Source organism: Pseudorca crassidens, chromosome 14, assembly GCF_039906515.1.
Source record: "Pseudorca crassidens isolate mPseCra1 chromosome 14, mPseCra1.hap1, whole genome shotgun sequence".
NCBI lineage: Eukaryota > Metazoa > Chordata > Mammalia > Artiodactyla > Delphinidae > Pseudorca > Pseudorca crassidens.
In genome coordinates, this window is record NC_090309.1 from 61,531,633 (window position 1) to 61,549,688 (window position 18,056).

At 38.9% G+C, this 18,056-nt stretch overlaps 1 protein-coding gene across 3 annotated transcripts in view; it reads right to left on the reverse strand.

Annotated features, from left to right (window-relative positions):
• The window catches only part of GALM (galactose mutarotase), a 104,878-nt gene that overhangs the window by 83,550 nt on the left and 3,272 nt on the right, over positions 1 to 18,056 (reverse strand). For all 3 annotated transcript variants that reach the window (XM_067703218.1, XM_067703217.1, XM_067703216.1), the window contains exon 2: positions 16,421 to 16,564. The gene's annotated coding sequence lies outside the window, so the exon portion shown is untranslated. The remainder of the gene's footprint in view (positions 1 to 16,420; positions 16,565 to 18,056) is intronic.

Sequence of the window (18,056 nt, forward strand, 5' to 3'; positions counted from 1 at the left end):
TAGAATGACTGGGTAGTGAACTAGCCTTATTATTGGAGGATCCTCTACTGTCAGTGTCTGGAGGTCTCTTCTTTGGGACTGTCTACTTCCCCTACAGGAGAATCTCTGATTGGGCAAGGGTTGGGGCTAGGTATATGCTTGGTTACTGACATTCTGGGAGCAGGAAAGGGACATGCCTGGAGCTTCCATAGTTCAGTATATAGCTTCTTACATAATATACCAGTTTTCAACTCTATGACTTATCCTTGCCCTGCATGTGGCTTAGTCTCCAAGTCCAGAGGCTTTTGGGTTGATTTCTCCAGAGTTTGAACTTCCATTCTCCTGTGCAGTGGTGAGTAGAGAGGGGAATATTTATCTGGCTGCTTAGAGTTAGATGGGGACCTAGGACTAGAGGTCCAACCATTTTCCACACATATAGTCACCAATCCCACTAATTTTAGAGTCACATCTTCATTTCTACCTTTTGTGGTACTTGCTGCCTCCAAACACTGAGACTTTCAGTTTCTAGCTCATTCACTGGAATTCCCCTCTGAGATGCTTAGATTTCACCTTCCTCTGTTCTATTAAGTTAGTTATAACTTCATTTACTTTCCATCTTCCATAGTTTGTTGAATATTCTTTGTTTCTGTTTCCTTTCCAGTGTTGTTGGGGGTAGTGCCTTTTTATTGTATATTCCTTTACTTTTATTTTATTGGTGCTTGAGAGGAAGAACAGACATGTGATCACTCTGCCAAGTCTTTCTTCCTTTATCTAGTTAACTTGATTTTGAATTCCAGGAATTATGGTAGTGAACGTTCCCAATAATTGGCTGTAGGAACAAAAACCCCAGAGAAAGGTTTTATTTATTTATTTATTTGGTTGCTCCGGGTCTTACTTGTAGCATGTGGGCTCCTTAGTTGCGGCAGGTGGGCTCCTTAGATGTGGCACACGGGCTCCCTAGTTGTGGCATGTGAACTCTTAGCTGCGGCATGCATGTGGGATCCAGTTCCCTGACCAGGGATCAAACCTGCGCCCCCTGCATTGGGAGTGCAGAGTCCTATCCGCTGCGCCACCAGGGAAGTCCCCAGAGAAAGGTTTTGAGTCACTTTTTAGTGAAAGAAACCCTGTGCAAACAGGCTCAAGCAAAAGGAGAACTAATTGGCTCATGCAAGTTGAGAGGTTCAGAGGATTGAATGAACAACTTTGGTCTAAAAGAGAAATTCAGAGAAATAATCTATTATGTAGGAGGAACACAAGCTATCTATGTTAATTAGTATAAGTAAAATAAGTTAAATTAATAAATTCAGGACAAAGTGAACATGTCAGCTAGAAGTTTTGGAAGGAGACAAAATGAGAAGAGAAATGGGTAGGAAATGCAGAATGCCTATATTTTTGTGAACACAAAAGCAAGGGCAGTGAAGAACACAGTGGGAATTGAAACTGGTGTGGTTCACTCAATTGTGATATGCGTGCTCTTTCCCCACAGTTGTTCTGGCAATAGGACATTCTCTTTATAATAATGACAAAAACCACATGCAAATGAAGTAAATAACTAGTAAGGGCAAGTCATAGGTAGTCCAGCTAACTGAACCTTGGGGGACTATTTATTATTTTTATTATTATTATTATTTTTTTTTGCGGTACGCGGGCCTCTCAATGTTGTGGCCTCTCCCGTTGCGGAGCACAGGCTCTGGACGCGCAGGCTCAGCGGCCATGGCTCACGGGCCCAGCCGCTCCGCGGCATGTGATATCTTCCCGGACCAGGGCACGAACCCGTGTCCCCTGCATCGGCAGGCAGACTCTCAACCACTGCGCCACCAGGGAAGCCCCCTTCGGGAACTATTTAGAGAGGAGTTTTTGGAAGTGATTTGACCACAGATAAAAGAGTAATATCATGAAAATAATTTGTTTGTAAAAAGGATTATCTAGAGGAAAATAATTTGTTTGTAAAAAGGATTATCTAGATCCTGTGGGCTTGAGAGAGAGCTTCTAGGTACTTCCAACCTGTTATTTTTCTCCCTGACTTTGGTCAAAGTTAACGAAGACAACAAATCATGTGCTTGCATATTCTTATTGTCTCACCAGTTGTTACATTGGCACCAATGCCTGAAGGAAACCCTAGGAATCCAGGACTGGGAAATAGTGGGAGTTTCTACTCCTCGTGAGCTAGGTAAATTAGTCTGGGACTGGAGGGATTGAGCCTACTGCTCCAAAGCAGATGGTAGGAGAAGAAATGAGTTAACATGGAGTTAAAAGGAGTTAGGTATAACTGGATCCAGGGACTCAAATGATGTCATCAGGGCTGTTTCCCTATCTCCTAGCTCTCCTCTCTTGCAGTTTCATTCTGGGTTTCTCAAGTCCCAGATGCTTATGCTCCCAGCTTAGCAAATCCAGCAAAAAGAGCAGCCTTTCCCAGTAGCTCTGACAATAAACTCCTGAAGGTGATTCTGGTATGTTCTGCTAGGTCACCTACACATCTATGAAACAAGCAATGACACTAAGGAAATGGGGAACTCTGGTTGGCCTGGTCTGGCCACTAGTGTGCTCTTGTGATGATGATCATGTGGCCCTGAGGGAAAGTTCAGCCCCAACTAAGATACCCGGATTAGGTTCCTTACAGGAAAGAAGAGCTCTATTATAAGGGGGAGGAACCAGACTGTTAAAAACAAGATATGTCCCTTAGAGGTTCATTTGTCACTGATGGAGTAGAATCTTATCCTGTGTGCTAGCCAGTGTGGTCCCTAACAGAGATTACATCATTTGATATAAAACGTTCCAAGCTTTTAGAATAAATAGGGAATTAACTTGTTCTAAGTAATATTAAGTAAATTTTAATTTAGTGTGACAATCATAGTACCTGCAGAAACGATGCGATAGCCTCATTTTTTAGGCTTCATAAGTATGAGCTTAAAAAATTGGTAGCTGTGAACATGGAGACCATGGCAGTGGCTAACAGTGGAGGAATAATTTCAGAGTACGGGATGTGTCCCTGTTGGCTTGACAATGCCCAGACTTCTCCAACCTAGCCTTCATCTTAATGCTCTTCTTTGGGGACTTCCCTGGTGGCGCAGTGGTTAAGAATCCTCCTACCAGGGCTTCCCTGGTGGCACAGTGGTTAGGAATCCGCCTGCCAATGCAGGGGACACGGATTCAAGCCCTGGTCCGGGAAGATCCCACATGCCGCGGAGCAACTAATCCCATGTATCACAACTACTGAGCCTGCGCTCTAGAGCCCGTAAGCCACAACTACTGAAGCCTGTGCACCTAGAGCCCATGCTCTGCAACAAGAGAAGCCACCGCAATGAGAAGCCCACAAACTGCAACGAAGAGTAGCCCGCACAAACAACAGCTAGAGAAAGCCCGCACAAACAACGAAGACCCAACACAGCCAAAAAAATAAAAAAATAAAAGTAAAATAAAATAAATAAATTTATAAAAAAGAATCCTCCTGCCAATGCAGGGGACACGGGTTTGAGCCCTGGTCCGGGAAGGTCCCACATGCCTCGGAGCAACTAAGCCCGTGAGCCACAACTACTGAGCCTGCGCTCTAGAGCCTGCGAGCCAAAACTACTGAAGCCCACGCTCCTAGAGCCCGTACTCTGCAACAAAGAGAAGCCACTGCGATGAGAAACCCGCACACTGCAATGAAGAGTAGCCCCCGCTCACCTTCTCAACTAGAGAAAGTCTGCACGCAGCAACGAAGACCCAACACAGCCAAAAATTAATTAATTAATTAATGAAAACCTTGAGGATATATAAAAAAAAAAGCTCTTCTTTTTTTTAAAAAAATATTTATTTATTTATTTGGTCTTAGTTGTGGCAGGCGGGCTCCTTAGCTGCGGCTCCAGGACTCCTTACTTGTGGCACGTGAATTCTTAGTTGCAGCATGCATGTGGGATCTAGTTCTCTGACCAGGGATCAAACCTGGGGCCCCTGCATTGGGAGCGTGGAGTCTTATCCATTGTGCCACCACACATTGAGGGAGTCCCTCAATGCTCTTCTTTATCAAGTGTTTAATCCAATTTTTTCCTGACTAGAAAAGAATATAATGGTTCCTTGTATGTAAATGATACCTAAAAATGGCCACCTATGAGAAAATAGAGTTTTACCTATCAGAAAATAGTCAACTTTTCTATTTATTTTATAAAGTGAGGACTGCCTAGGAAATATAAAACTGGGAAATGGCAAGGTATTTTTTTGTAAATCAGATGTAGTCTGAATGTTCTCACACCTAGTTAGCCCGTGGGAACCGAAAAAGTCACATCAACAATACATGCCCACCTAAAAGACTTCAATAACTTCTGCTCCCAAAATCTTCACCAGTTAATTCAGGAGCTGTGAGCGGGTTTCTTGCATGTGCTTAGGAACAAACCTGCTCATGTTCCTGTGGTGGCCCAATGTCCTGGTAGGAGTCCTTTGTTCAAAATCTGTTTGAAGAAGGCACCAACCCTGTTGCTGGGACCCGCCAGGTAAATTCTGCTTTTCTGCTGCAGGATCCTACATAGCACCTGCTGTACTTGCTTTGCTCCACCCATTCAGAAATGAAGACAATACCCCCAGCCCACTCTGTTCTTTATTACTTGGGTCTCAAAATAATACTGTACATGCCAAGTCTGACAAAATATCATGAGAAAGTTTCTTCAGTTTCGGATTCAGACTCTTCTTTGAGGGACCTAGTGGCTCAGGGTGGAGTAGAGGTGGAGGGGTGAGAGGCCGTGCCTTCCACTCTACTCTTTCTAGATTCTTGTTCACAGTCAACTCTCTTTTCCTTTCTTCCTCAGCTTTCAAATCCCCCAAGCCTCCAGGCATAACTCTCTGAGTCAACACCCCTGTATTTGTTTACAGATTCAAATATAGGCCCCAGAACAGGAGACGGTGTATGTCAACCATTGCCCTCTCTGACGAAGTGTAGGTCCACTGGATCACCTGCTTCTCAGATAGATTGCTTTTCAGAATAATGTCATCAAAACTTTAAAAAATAGCTTTTAATCATCTGTACTAATGGATCAGGGGACAGAATGGCTATATAAATGTTGACAATGGTTTTATTCTTTCCTAATCCTACAGTGGTAGAGTAGCCTACACTCTTCTTTGTCCTATATTCTATACTAGCTGTGTTACTCAGCACATGTTCATAACTGAAGTTCTATTTCTTGTGCTCACTTCCATTAAATGAGAGAATGAATGCTGTAAAGTATTCTGCAAATGTTAGATGCTGTAATCCCTAATACATTTTTAACAAAATTGGGCATTGTCAAAATGTTTTCAGTAACTTTCCCATTGAAGCCAAACGTACAATAAGTTCTTACTCAAATCCAGTGATGGGGATTGGTCATGAAATAATTCTGAATTCATTTTTTTCTTGTATGAAGTTTCTTTCCTTTGAAATCAGTGGCAATTCTGAATGTGGGCTAAGTCCGAGAAGCATTCTGCAGAATAAGAATCACATCCAGTACTAATGAGTCATCCTGTCCTTCTTCCTTATCTGAATCACATATCAATTTGGCTTTATGGGTTTTTAAAAAATGATTTTGTAACCATCTAAATAAAGTTTCTTTTGATGATATGCTTATAGTGGGGAGATTAAAATTATCTCTAATAATGAAATGTATAATAATCTTTAAAGATTAAAACTCCTTAGAAGAGTTTGTGAATCATAACAGTACTTAATTTTATTTTAACCCTTGTGGTTAGGGCTCCATGCTTCCACTGCAGGAGGCACGCGTTCGATCCCTGGTTGGGGAACTAAGGTCCCACATGTCGCACAGCGTGGCCAAAAAAAGAGAAAAAAAAAAGCCTTTAAAATTTTTTCCAAATTTCCTTCCAGCTTTGTCTATATGTGCATATATTTTATATAACTGTGATCACAGAATATACACTATACATGTAGTTCATCTAATGAGGATTCTCAAACAGGGGTGATTCCCCCCGCCCCCCCCAGACAGTTGGAAATGTCTGGAGACATTTTTGATTGTCCCTACTAGGGGCAGGAGTGCACTACTGGCATTTTGTGGGTAGAAGCCAAGAATGCTGCTAAACATACTACAATGTATAGCCCCCTCTCAAAAAAAGAATTATCCAATCCAAAATGTCAACAGTGCCAAGATTAAGAAACCCTCATACACACACATTTGTATTATGCTTTTTTTGTATTACGCTTTTTTTTAACGCTTTTTAAAACTTTGTTAATACAGCCTTTTTTATAAAAAGATTCTTGTAATTATCCCTTACTTTATCTATTTGACAATCATAATTTATCTAATAATTTCCCCTCTCTCAGATGTAAATAATGTTATGAACACCTTCATACATACAGCTTCTAAATTAGTTTGGATTAAACTTAAATTCTCATGAGTAAAATTACTTTGATAAATGGTATTATCATTTTATTGCTCAAACTTGGTATAGGGACCTTATAAACATTAACTTGGGCAAAACACATTCATTATTAATTGCTTATTAAAGAGAAATAAAGTTTGCCTTTAATTACTGTTTCTAATGCTATAACTTTGTAAGTGGGAAGTAATGGTGCTGGGGGAGGATTATGTCTGACAGTTTTAGCTTTTTGAATAGGCAATGTGATTTCAGGAGCAGAGGATATCTCTTTATCCATTTTTTTTTCTCTTTTTTTCTCTTTATCCATTTTTATGTTCCCCACTATTTTTTGAAATCTCACTTAAGTCTGTGTGTGTGGGGGGGAAGGTAACCATGTGCCTTAGCCTCCTTTAAAACATAAATACAGGGAATTCCCTGGCGGTCAAGTGGTTAAGACTCCACGCTTCCACTGCAGGGGGCGTGGGTTCGATCCCTGGTTGGGGAACTAAGATCCTCGTGCTTTGTGTTCCCATAAAACCATTAGCATTCATGTTGTGATTGGTTCTTATAGTTATCATTATACTTAATGATTTAAGAATTGTTGCTCTTGTTATCATACTCTGCTAGAAATATCTCCTAAGGGTGGTGGTAGAAGCCAAGATATTAAAGGTCTGGGAACAAACACATGGCTCTTTCTCTCAGCCAGCATGAAAAAGCACTCTCTAGCAAGATAATATTGGTTTTTGTTTAATTTAACAGGGACACAAGGCATTAAAAATTAATGAACTGATTGAAAATGTTTTTTTTTTTTTTCGGTACGCGGGCCTCTCACTGTTGTGGCCTCTCCCGTTGCGGAGAACAGGCTCCGGACGCGCAGGCTCAGCGGCCATGGCTCACGGGCCTAGCCACTCCGCGGTATATGGGATCCTCCCTTACCGGGGCACGAACCCGTGTCTCCTGCATCGGCAGGCGGACTCTCAACCGCTGCGCCACCAGGGAAGCCCGACTGATGAATTTTTAATAACTAGGGAATACATATACATGGCACAAAAGCTGAAAAGTATAAAAGAATGTATCAAGTTTTCTTCAAACTGGGATTTCCAGCAATCTAGTTTCCCTCTCTGGAGGGACTAACACGGATATGCTAGGTATAGGCTAGAAACTGCCATAAACAACAGGTTCCCAAATAAGGCACACAGGCAAAATAGAAGTTCATCTCTCTCATGTAACAGTCTGGAAGTACATGGGGATGGCGCTGCTCCATAAACATCATCCCAGGATCTGGTGCCTTCAATCTTGCTATTCTGCTCTCCCTTTTAGTGTTGCACATGGTGGAAGCTAACTCAGCGCCACATCTGTACTCCAGGATCAGGAAGGGAAAGAAAGGTCATGGAAATCAAACAATTTCTTTTTAAGCAAATGGTGCAGAAGTTGCACCGTCATTTCTACTTATATTCCATTGGCAAGAACTTTTTTATATGGCCATGCCAACTGCAAGGGAGGCTGGGGAATGAAGTTTTTAGCTGGGTGGCTGTATGCCTAGCTGAAAATGCAGAAGAGAGCTTAATTTGTAGCTATGGGGGTCTATAAATAAGAATCCTTTCATAATGTGGCAATGGTGTCAACTGGATTATGAGTCATTGAATCTGTCCCAGTAGTGAACTGTGAAGTCTGGCATGTCACAACTATATCTCTCAAAAATACCGGGAGATAAAGTAAACAGCAATCAACAGAGACTTGATGATTCAATATAGTTCATTTCTAGATTGTCTTCTTTAACCCATTCTTCTCTTTCTTATATTTGAACCTCTAAGACTGGGGCATGATAGTCTAGAGGTCACTGGCAATCCAATCTTCCTTCTCCACTACAACACCTGGCAGAGTTAATCTTTTAAAGTTGTGAAGTAGGTGAAATTTATCTCTGGTGATCTTAGCTTTCCTTGCCCTCCTTCCCTTGACATACAATACCCAAGGTGCCATGACCATTCAGAACCCCACACCATAGTACATACAAGACTGCTCTCCATGTAAGGCTGTGGTTACAAAATTCTCTTCTTTGCTCACCTGACAATTACCCCCTTAGTATTCCACCTCCAGCTGGTTGATAGTATTGAGAAATGGGGGTATAAAAGGGGTTTAAGGAGTGGTCGAAATGTTACCACTTGTGAAAAGAACTCAATTTGATTAGGTAGAACTGTTGCCTTACCTAGTGTAAAATGACTTGAGTTTGTCTTACTGTTTCCAGGACAAAACCAAAAAAAAAAAAACAAAACAAAACCAAAACCAAAAAAACCCCACAACCCTCCCAAACATATATTTATACACAAACACACATGTATCTATCTATCTGTCTATTAAGATGTCTGAATTGTACAGGTACACATTGGTATTTATGCAGAAACATTTCTAAATACCATTTTTGTAAATTTTCACTTCTTTTCACTTTGCTTTTCAAAAGCATTGCACTATGGAAACAATCAAGCAGATTGACTTTCTTCTCCCTTCCTATGGTCATTCTGGTGTCATTGGCAGAACAGCTGAAGCCATCTTAAGATTTGCTTTCAGAATGAGATAACATACTGTATTAGTACTTTCTTTTCTCACTGTACATCTTTATTACAAGATGTAAATCAACTATACTTCAATAAAAAAAATTTATTACAACAGTTAATTTGGTGATATATAAGTTGATTATTTCTATTTTTAGTTCTCTTAATTTGTTGAAAGAATACTTAATATTAAAAAAAAAATCTGTGACTAATAAAAGATTCCACAAAGAGCATATATACTGGCCAATACTTGACCAAGACTCAATAATGGACATATTTATTCAAACATTTATTCAAATGCTTCCCACATCACAGCACAGGTAGAAAATATTAATATTGCACACTGATGTAAGCTGGAGCCATCTGGTCTGGAGGCTCTGCGTGCACCTGGCCTAACCTAACTGCCCCTAGTGTTGAAGGGAATCATTATCTCAGCATACTCCATTCATTGGGCAACCTGGTTGGAGAGGGCTTATAAAATGCTATTCAAAATGTGGTCTTCACATCAGCAGCATCAGCATCACCTGGGAGCTTGTTAGAAATGCAGAATCACAGGCTCTATTCCAATTTACTGAATCAGAATCTGCATTATCATAAGATTCCCAGGTGATTTGTGTGCACATTAAAGTTTGAGAGTACCGATCTAGAAAATAGTGGGTAATAATACTAGATAGATGGGAGGCAAAATAGCCAATCATTAAAATGTTTTTTCCCTTGCAAGAAGTTGTGCTAAAATGGCCTGCCTGGGATCTGAGATTTGATCATACAATTTTTCTGTCATCATGGAGCTTTATATATATAAATTATATATACATACATTACATATATGTATAATTTCAGTGTTCTATAAATGTGCAGCACAAAGTGCGTGGTCTACTTAAACCAAACATTCGTTTTTTTTAGGTGAGTATGGAACATAAACAGGCTTGCACCTAACAGCCATTTCATCCTCCTTCAAGCTTCAAGTATGCTTCCTGTAGGGCAGAGGACTGGTAAGCCCAAAATCACATTCTCCAGACTCTGTTGCAGCTAGTTTTATGGAAGTATGTAGGTTTCAACAAACAAACACTTTCGTGTAAGATCTGGAAGTCTGTTTCTCTGATAGGCATAGCTGTGGAGAAAATTTTTTCTTCTGTATCAGAGATAACAGAGTTCTCATGGTTCAGTCATTAGCTTTGTGAACATCAAGAAGCATGGGTGGTGCATCCATTTTGCTGGTTCAGATTACAGTTGGTAAGGTGTGACTCTGGAGCTGGCTGTGGAAGTGGCAGCTTCTTGATTCTGGTAGCTTCCAGACAGTGGCTGTGGTGTCGTAGTTCTGAAGATGTCAGGTTCTCAATGAGGAAGAGCACAGCTCTTTTGGTATCTTAGTTCTGAGGTGTGGTTTTGAGAATTGTTCCACTAATATTCTCAATTATTCTCTTCAAGTGTATTAATACTTCCTGCTAAAACTAACTGGAGTATATTCTGTTCTCTGCAACCAAACTTTGACTGATATAATCTGCTCAATATGTTTTCAAGACCACTCATTTTTCATTGATTTGTTTAGCAAATATTTATTGAAGGCCTTCTCTGAACAAGTGTTGAGATATATATTAAATATATATATTTTTTCAGATGTGTAAAACAATAGTTTTAGTTCACACAAATTACATGTTGCTTTAAAAATTATATTTCCAGCAAAGTAGTTCCATCCAAATAGAGCAAAAAAATTAAAAGTTCCATTTCCAATCTAATCACCATGGATAGTTCATATGTCCTCATTGGCATAATGAAAAGATGATGGGGGGACTTCCCTGGTGGCACAGTGAATAAGACTCTGCGCTCCCAATGCAGGGGCCCAGGTTCGATCCCCGGTCAGGGAACTAGAGATCCCGCATGCATGCTGCAACTAAGAGTTCGCATGCCACAACTAAGGAGCCCAGAAGCCACAACTAAGGAGCCCGCCTGCCGCAACTAAGACCCCACGCAACCAAATAAATAAATAAATATTAAAAAAAAAAAGAAAGAAAAGATGATGAGAATTTAGAGACAAAAGATTAGTCTTTCCAAACTTCATCTAACAAATGGAGGCAGAAAGGACCTACCCTACCTCATAAGGTTTCTGTGAGAATCAAATGAGGCAAAGTATGTGAAACTGCTTTATACATTGTAAAGGGCTACACAGTGCTGGTTATTTATAATTAGTAATAATAGTAACTTTATCCTACAAAGTTTTCAACATTGGATGCTTATGATAGCACCTTTAAAGACAACTATTTTTGTTTGCCTAATTCTCAATTCAGTGCAAATTCTGATTTTCATATAAAGGTGTTCTTAAAGATAAATCAGAGAGTGCCTACTCACTTTGGGAAAGGAATTTTCACTTTTGAAAAATATTCACAGTAGGAAATCTTTCATTAAATGTGCCTCTGTCTCACATTTAATACAATTGTTGATTTACAAATTTAAATAATACACATTTTGGTACATTCAGTGTACAAAATGAGCTATATTTGTTTAGTTGTGTGAAAAACAGAATTATATCTTACAAATGATCTCATTTCAAATATGGGTAAGGAGCAAATCAAATTACAGATCAGTCTCTGAGACACCTACATAGTCATAATTTGCCATGTTCACATGCTTTATTTTATGCGCTTCTTTTTCTTGAGCTATGCGAAAGAGAAGCTTGATCTAGATCAAGAAGTGTCTAGTTAGGGCCTCCTATGTACCAGGCAGTGTTTTAGGTTTTGAAGACACCAAGATGAATGAGATACAGTCATCCCCTATGTTACAGTTCAGTCCAGCACTGTCCAAAGCAGCAGCCAATTGTATATGTAGCCATAGATCACAAGTGTGGCTACTGTGACTCAGAAACTAAATTTTACATTTTATTTAATTTAAATAGCCATGTGTGACTAGTGGTCACCGTGTTGGAGAGCACAGGTCTAGGCCAAACCCAATAGCTAACTTGTGGTTACCAAAAAAATAAATAAATATAAGATGCATGGGCAAGACCCTTTTCTTCTGTCTTAAAATAAAGGTGGCCTATTAATTTTCTGGTCTTAGGGGTGGGGGTGGGGAAAGTGCTGCAATGGTTTGGAAAAGTATATAGCAACAAGAGAAAGTTATACAATTCTGTTTAAAATCTGTTCTCTTTTATTAAAATATCCCCTAACATGTCTAGAATGAAAGACATTGCCAGGCCAAGAAAGCTAAAGACAACAAAGGTCAAAAAACTGAGGTCTAATTCCATCCAAAAACAACAGAATATACTTCCTTCTCAAGTGCTCATGGAACATTCTCCAGGATAAATCATATCTAGGGTCACAAATCAAGCCTTGGTAAATTTAAGAAAATTGAAATTGTATCACGTATCTTTTCTGACCACAACGCTATGAGACTAGATATCAGTTACAGGAAACAAACTGTAAAAAATACAAACACATGGAGGCTAAACAATATGCTACCAAATAACCAAGAGATCACTGAAGAAATCAAAGAGGAAATCAAAAAATACCTATAAACAAATGACAATGAAAACACAATGGCCCAAAACATATGGGATGCAGCAAAAGCAGTTTTAAGAGGGAAGTTTATAGCAATACAATCCTACCTCAAGAAACAAGAAAAATCTCAAATAAAAAAATCTAACATTAACACCTAAAGGAACTAGAGAAAGAAGAACAAACAAAACCCAAACTTAGTAGAAGAAAAGAAATCATAAAGATTAGAGCAGAAATAAATGAAATAGGAACAATGAAAACAATAGTAAAGATCAACAAAACTAAAAGCTGGTTCTTTGAGAAGATAAACAAAATTGATAAACCATTAGCCAGACTCATCAAGAAAAAAAGGGAGAAGACTCAAATCAACAGAATTAGAAATGAAAAAGGAGAAGCAACAAATGACACTGCAGAAATACAAAGGATCGTGAGAGATTACTACAAGCAATTATATGCCAATAAAATGGACAACCTGGAAGATATGGACAATTTCTTAGAAAAGCACAACCTTCCGAGACTGAACCAGGAAGAAATAGAAAATATAAACAGACCAATCACAAGCACTGAAATTGAAACTGTGATTAAAAATCTTTCAACAAACAAAAGCTCAGGACCAGATGGATTCACAGGCAAATTCTATCAAACATTTAGAGAAGAGCTAACGCCTATCCTTCTCAAACTCTTCCAAAATACAGCAGAGGGAGGAACACTTCCAAACTCATTCTATGATGCCACCATCACCCTGATACCAAAACCAGACAAAGATGTCACAAAAAAAGAAAACTACAGGCCAATATCACTGATGAACACAGATGTGAAAATCCTCAACAAAATACTAGCAAACAGAATCCACCAGCACATTAAAAGGATCATACACTATGATCAAGTGGAGTTTATCCCAGGAATGCAAGGATTCTCCAATATATGCATATCAATCAATGTGATAACCATATTAATAAATTGAAGGATAAAAACCATATATCATCTCAATAGGTGCAGAAAAAGCTTTTGACAAAATTCAACACCCATTTATGACAAAAACTCTCCAGAAAGTAGGCAGAGGGAACTTTCCTCAACATAATAAAGGCCATATATGACAAACCCATAGCCAACATTGTTCTTAATGGTGAAAAACTGAAACCATTTCCACTAAGATCAGGACCAAGATAAGGATGTCCACTCTCACCACTATTATTCAACACAGTTTTGGAAGTTTTAGCCACAGCAACCAGAGAAGAAAAAGAAATAAAAGGAATCCAAAGCAGAAAAGTAGAAGTAAAACTGTCACTGTTTGCAGATGACATGATACTATACATAGAGAATCCTACAGATGCTACCAGAAAACTGTTAGAGCTAATCAATGAATTTGGTAAAGTAGCAGAATACAAAATAAATGCACAGAAATCTCTTGCATTCCTATACATTAATGATGAATCATCTGAAAGAGAAATTAAGGAAACACTCCCATTTACCATTGCAACAAAAAGAATAAAATACCTAGGAATAAACCTACCTAAGGAGACAAAAGACCTGTATGCAAAAAACTATAAGACACTGATGAAAGAAATTAAAGATGAAACAAACAGATGGAGAGATATACCATGTTCTTGGATTGGAAGAATCAATATTGTGAAAATGACTATACTACCCAAAGCAATCTACAGATTCCATGCAATCCCTATCAAACTACCAATGGCATTTTTCCTAGAACTAGAACAAAATATTTTGCAATGTGTATGGAAACAAAAAAGATCCCAAATAGCCAAAGCAATCTTGACAAAGAAAAACAGAGCTGGAGGAATCAAGCTCCTGGACTTCAGACTACACTACAAAGCTACAGTAATCAAGACAGTATGGTACTGGAACAAAAACAGAAATACAGATCAATGGAACAGGATAGAAAGCCCAGAGATAAACCCATGCACATATGGTCACCTTATATTTGATAAAGGAAGCAAGAGTATACAATGGAGAAAAGACGACCTCTTCAATAAGTGGTGAACAGCTACATGTAAAAGAATGAAATTAGAACACTCCCTAACACCGTACACAAAAATAAACTCAAAATGGATTAAAGACCAAAATGTAAGGCCAGACACTATCAAATTCTTAGAGGAAAACATACGCAGAACACTCTATGACATAAATCACAGCAAGATCCTTTTTGACCCACCTCCTAGAGAAATGGAAATAAAAACAAAAATAAACAAATGGGACTTAATGAAACTTCAAAGCTTTTGCACAGCAAAGGAAACCATAAACAAGACAAAAAGACAACCTGCAGAATGGGAGAAAATATTCGCAAACGAAGCAACTGACAAAGGATTAATCTCCCAAATATACAAGCAGCTCATGCAGTTCAATATCAAAAAAACAAACAATCCAATCCAAAAACGGGCAGAAGACCTAAACAGACATTTCTCCAAAGAAGATATACAGATAGTCAACAAACACATGAAAGGATGCTCAACATCACTAATCATTAGAGAAATGCAAATCAAAACTACAATGAGGTATCATCTCACACCAGTCAGAATGGCCATCATCAAAAAATCTACAGACATTAAATGCTGGAGAGGGTGTGCAGAAAAGGGAACCCTCTTGCACTGTTGGTGGGAATGTGAATTGGTACAGCCACTATGGAGAACAGTATGGAGGTTCCTTAAAAAACCAAAAAGAGAACTACCATACGACCCAGTAATCTCACTACTGGGCATATCCCCTGACAAAACCATAATTCAAAAAGAGTCATGTACCACAGTGTTCACTGTAGCACTATTTACTGTAGCCAGGACATGGAAGCAACCTAAGTGTCCATCGACAGATGAATGGATAAAGAAGATGTGGTACATATATACAATGGGATATTACTCAGTCATAAAAAGAAATGAAATTGAGTTATTTGTAGTGAGGCGGATGGACCTAGAGTCTGACATACAGAGTGAAGTAAGTCAGAAAGAGGAAAACATATATCGTATGCTAACTAAAAAATAATCTAAAAAAAAAAATCTAAAAAAAAAATAGTTCTGTAGAACCTAGGGGCAGGACAGGAATAAAGACACAAACATAGAGAATGGACCTGAGGACATGGGAAGGGGGCAGGGTAAGCTGGGAAGAAGTGAGAGAGTGGCATTGATATATATACACTACCAAATGTAAAATAGCTAGTGGGAAGCAGCCGCATGGCACAGGGAGATCAGCTTTGTACTTTGTGACCACTTTGTACTTTTAGAGGTGTGGAATAGGGAGGGTGGGAGGGAGACGCAAGAGGGAGGGGATATGGGGATATATGTATATGTACAGCTGATTCACTTCGTTATACAGCAGAAACTAATACAACAATGTAAAGCAATTATACTCCAATAAAGATGTTAAAAATAATAATAATAATTGTGGGAAAAAAAAAACAACTGAGGTCTAAACAACCTAGTTTAGGGAGTTCCCTGGCGGTCCAGTGGTTAAGACTCTGAGGTTCCACTGCAGGGGGCAAGGGTTTGATCCCTAGTCCAAGAAATAAGGTCCCACATGCCACATGGCATGGCCAAAAATATTTTTTTAATTTTAAAAATAAAAAATAAAACCCTAGTTTATGTGTTATCGTTAGCATTCCTTGTCATTTTTATACTGGTCTCAACATCGACAATCAGGCAAGGATGAGGTTATTAGTGACTTGCTTACCATGGAAACTTCCTTGATGGGGGGGGGGTGGGCCATACCCAAGATATTTTTTTACTCAAATTTAAAAAGAAAAGGAGAACTGAGAGCTCATATAACAAAAAGTTATTACATGCTACTGATCACTTATAATTGGGAGTGGTCTGTAGCACTTAATACGTTTTTGTTAAACGTTTGAGCAGCTACCGGTTAATTTTACCTATATTTTCATATGCAAGATGAATTTACTTTGATAAATTCTATTTACTCTAAACAGTGGATGCTATGATTTTACTCTTTTTATTTATTACAATTATTTTTAAAGATGTCTAAACACTATCAATTTATATGAGTCAAAGAGAAAGGTGAAAATAAATATTATTTCTAAGACTAAAGGTAAGTGGTTATAACTGATAACAAGAATATGAATTTTACCTGTCATTGTCTGGTCATATACCAGATATCCTTCTAGGGTCAATATATTTATTTTTGCAGATCTGTCACAAATTATTATTTTTTTGAAGAGGCCAAACACAGTGGCAGCTCCAGACCCAAAGCAGATGTGCCTGATAACAGCATCTGAAAGAGAATACCATTGTGGTTACACTTGACTACACAGTGAGCTAATAGTGCTTGAGGCACTTCCTGCAGGGTGCATCCTCCTGGAACGCTGGTGTCTTATCACCATAACTAATCAAATGTGGACTGAATTAAAGGGGCTAGTTTGGGTAAAAGCACCATAGTGCTCGTTCTTGGTGATCTCTAACAAGGAAAGTGGTATCATCACAAATAGTATATTCTGGATTTGACAAACTTTCATAGGAACTAATTGATTTGTCTCTGAATGGACTTTGTTCTTTCATGTTAAACATGTCTTAATTAAAATACATCTCTAGGGTTCCAATCCTTTGGAAATATTGCTCACAAGTAAGCTGAAGGTTTTATTTGATTTTTGCAGAAGGTGAGGCAGGAAACAAAAGTTTTGTATATTAAGTGAAATAGCAATATTGGAAATTGAGTTTGGGTATGAATATCTTATAATTTGCATCTCTAGTTGTTCAAACGATGCATCCATCAGAAAATGGTGAGAATTTCCTTTTTATTTCTGCGCCTTGTCTATAGAAATTACATTTTAAAATGAACACTAAAACAGTGTATTATATTTAAAATTTCCTATGGAAGCTAATTGAATTTCATTATACCAACGAAAAAACTGATAATTATAACCTATTTATGCCTTCCCAGAGTTACAGCTGTATAAGCTCTAGTAGAAATTAATGAATGAATAAGTATCATGATAAATGATTCTAAATTTGATCTGTATGTCCGTGGCAGTAAACAATGCAATACTTATATCATCATTCTTCTCTACGAAGAGTACTGGCTCTGGAATCGGATGCTTGGGTTCCAGTCCTGGCTCTCTAGTTTACTAACTGTGGCTCTAGGGCAGGTCTCTTAACTTCTCCTAGACTTTCTATAATTGTACAACGGCCATAGTAATAATAATGCCTCTGGCTTTTGTCAGAATTTATTGACATGACACTTGCAGTGGTTAGCACAGTGCCTGGCACATTGTAAGAGGCTGCTGTTATTACATGTATGTTAGATGTGCCTTGTAGCCTCTCTTGGGTATGTGCCCTGTTTCCTCAACCTGATGGCAAGCTTTGAGAAGACAGATACCAGGGACTTCCCTGGTGGTGCAGTGGTTAAGAATCCGCGTGTCAATGCAGGGGACACGGGTTCGAGCCGTGGTCGGGGAAGATCCCACATGCCGCGGAGCAACTAAGAAGTAGCCCCGCTTGCTGAAACTAGAGAAAGCCCGCGCGCAAGCCCGCGCGCAGCAACCAAGACCCAACGCAGCCAAGAATAAAAATAAATTAATTAATTTAAAAAAAGAAGACAGAAGCCAGCTCATATATTTTTCTAGTCTCTTCATCGCCCAGCACAATGTCTTATAAATTACTTTACATAGGTCAGCAATGAGGTTTAAAACTGAAGGGCAATTTGGGGCTAGATTATAAAGGACCTTGACTATCAGTTTCCCTAGACCTTCGCTGGAGCTCTCTCTCAC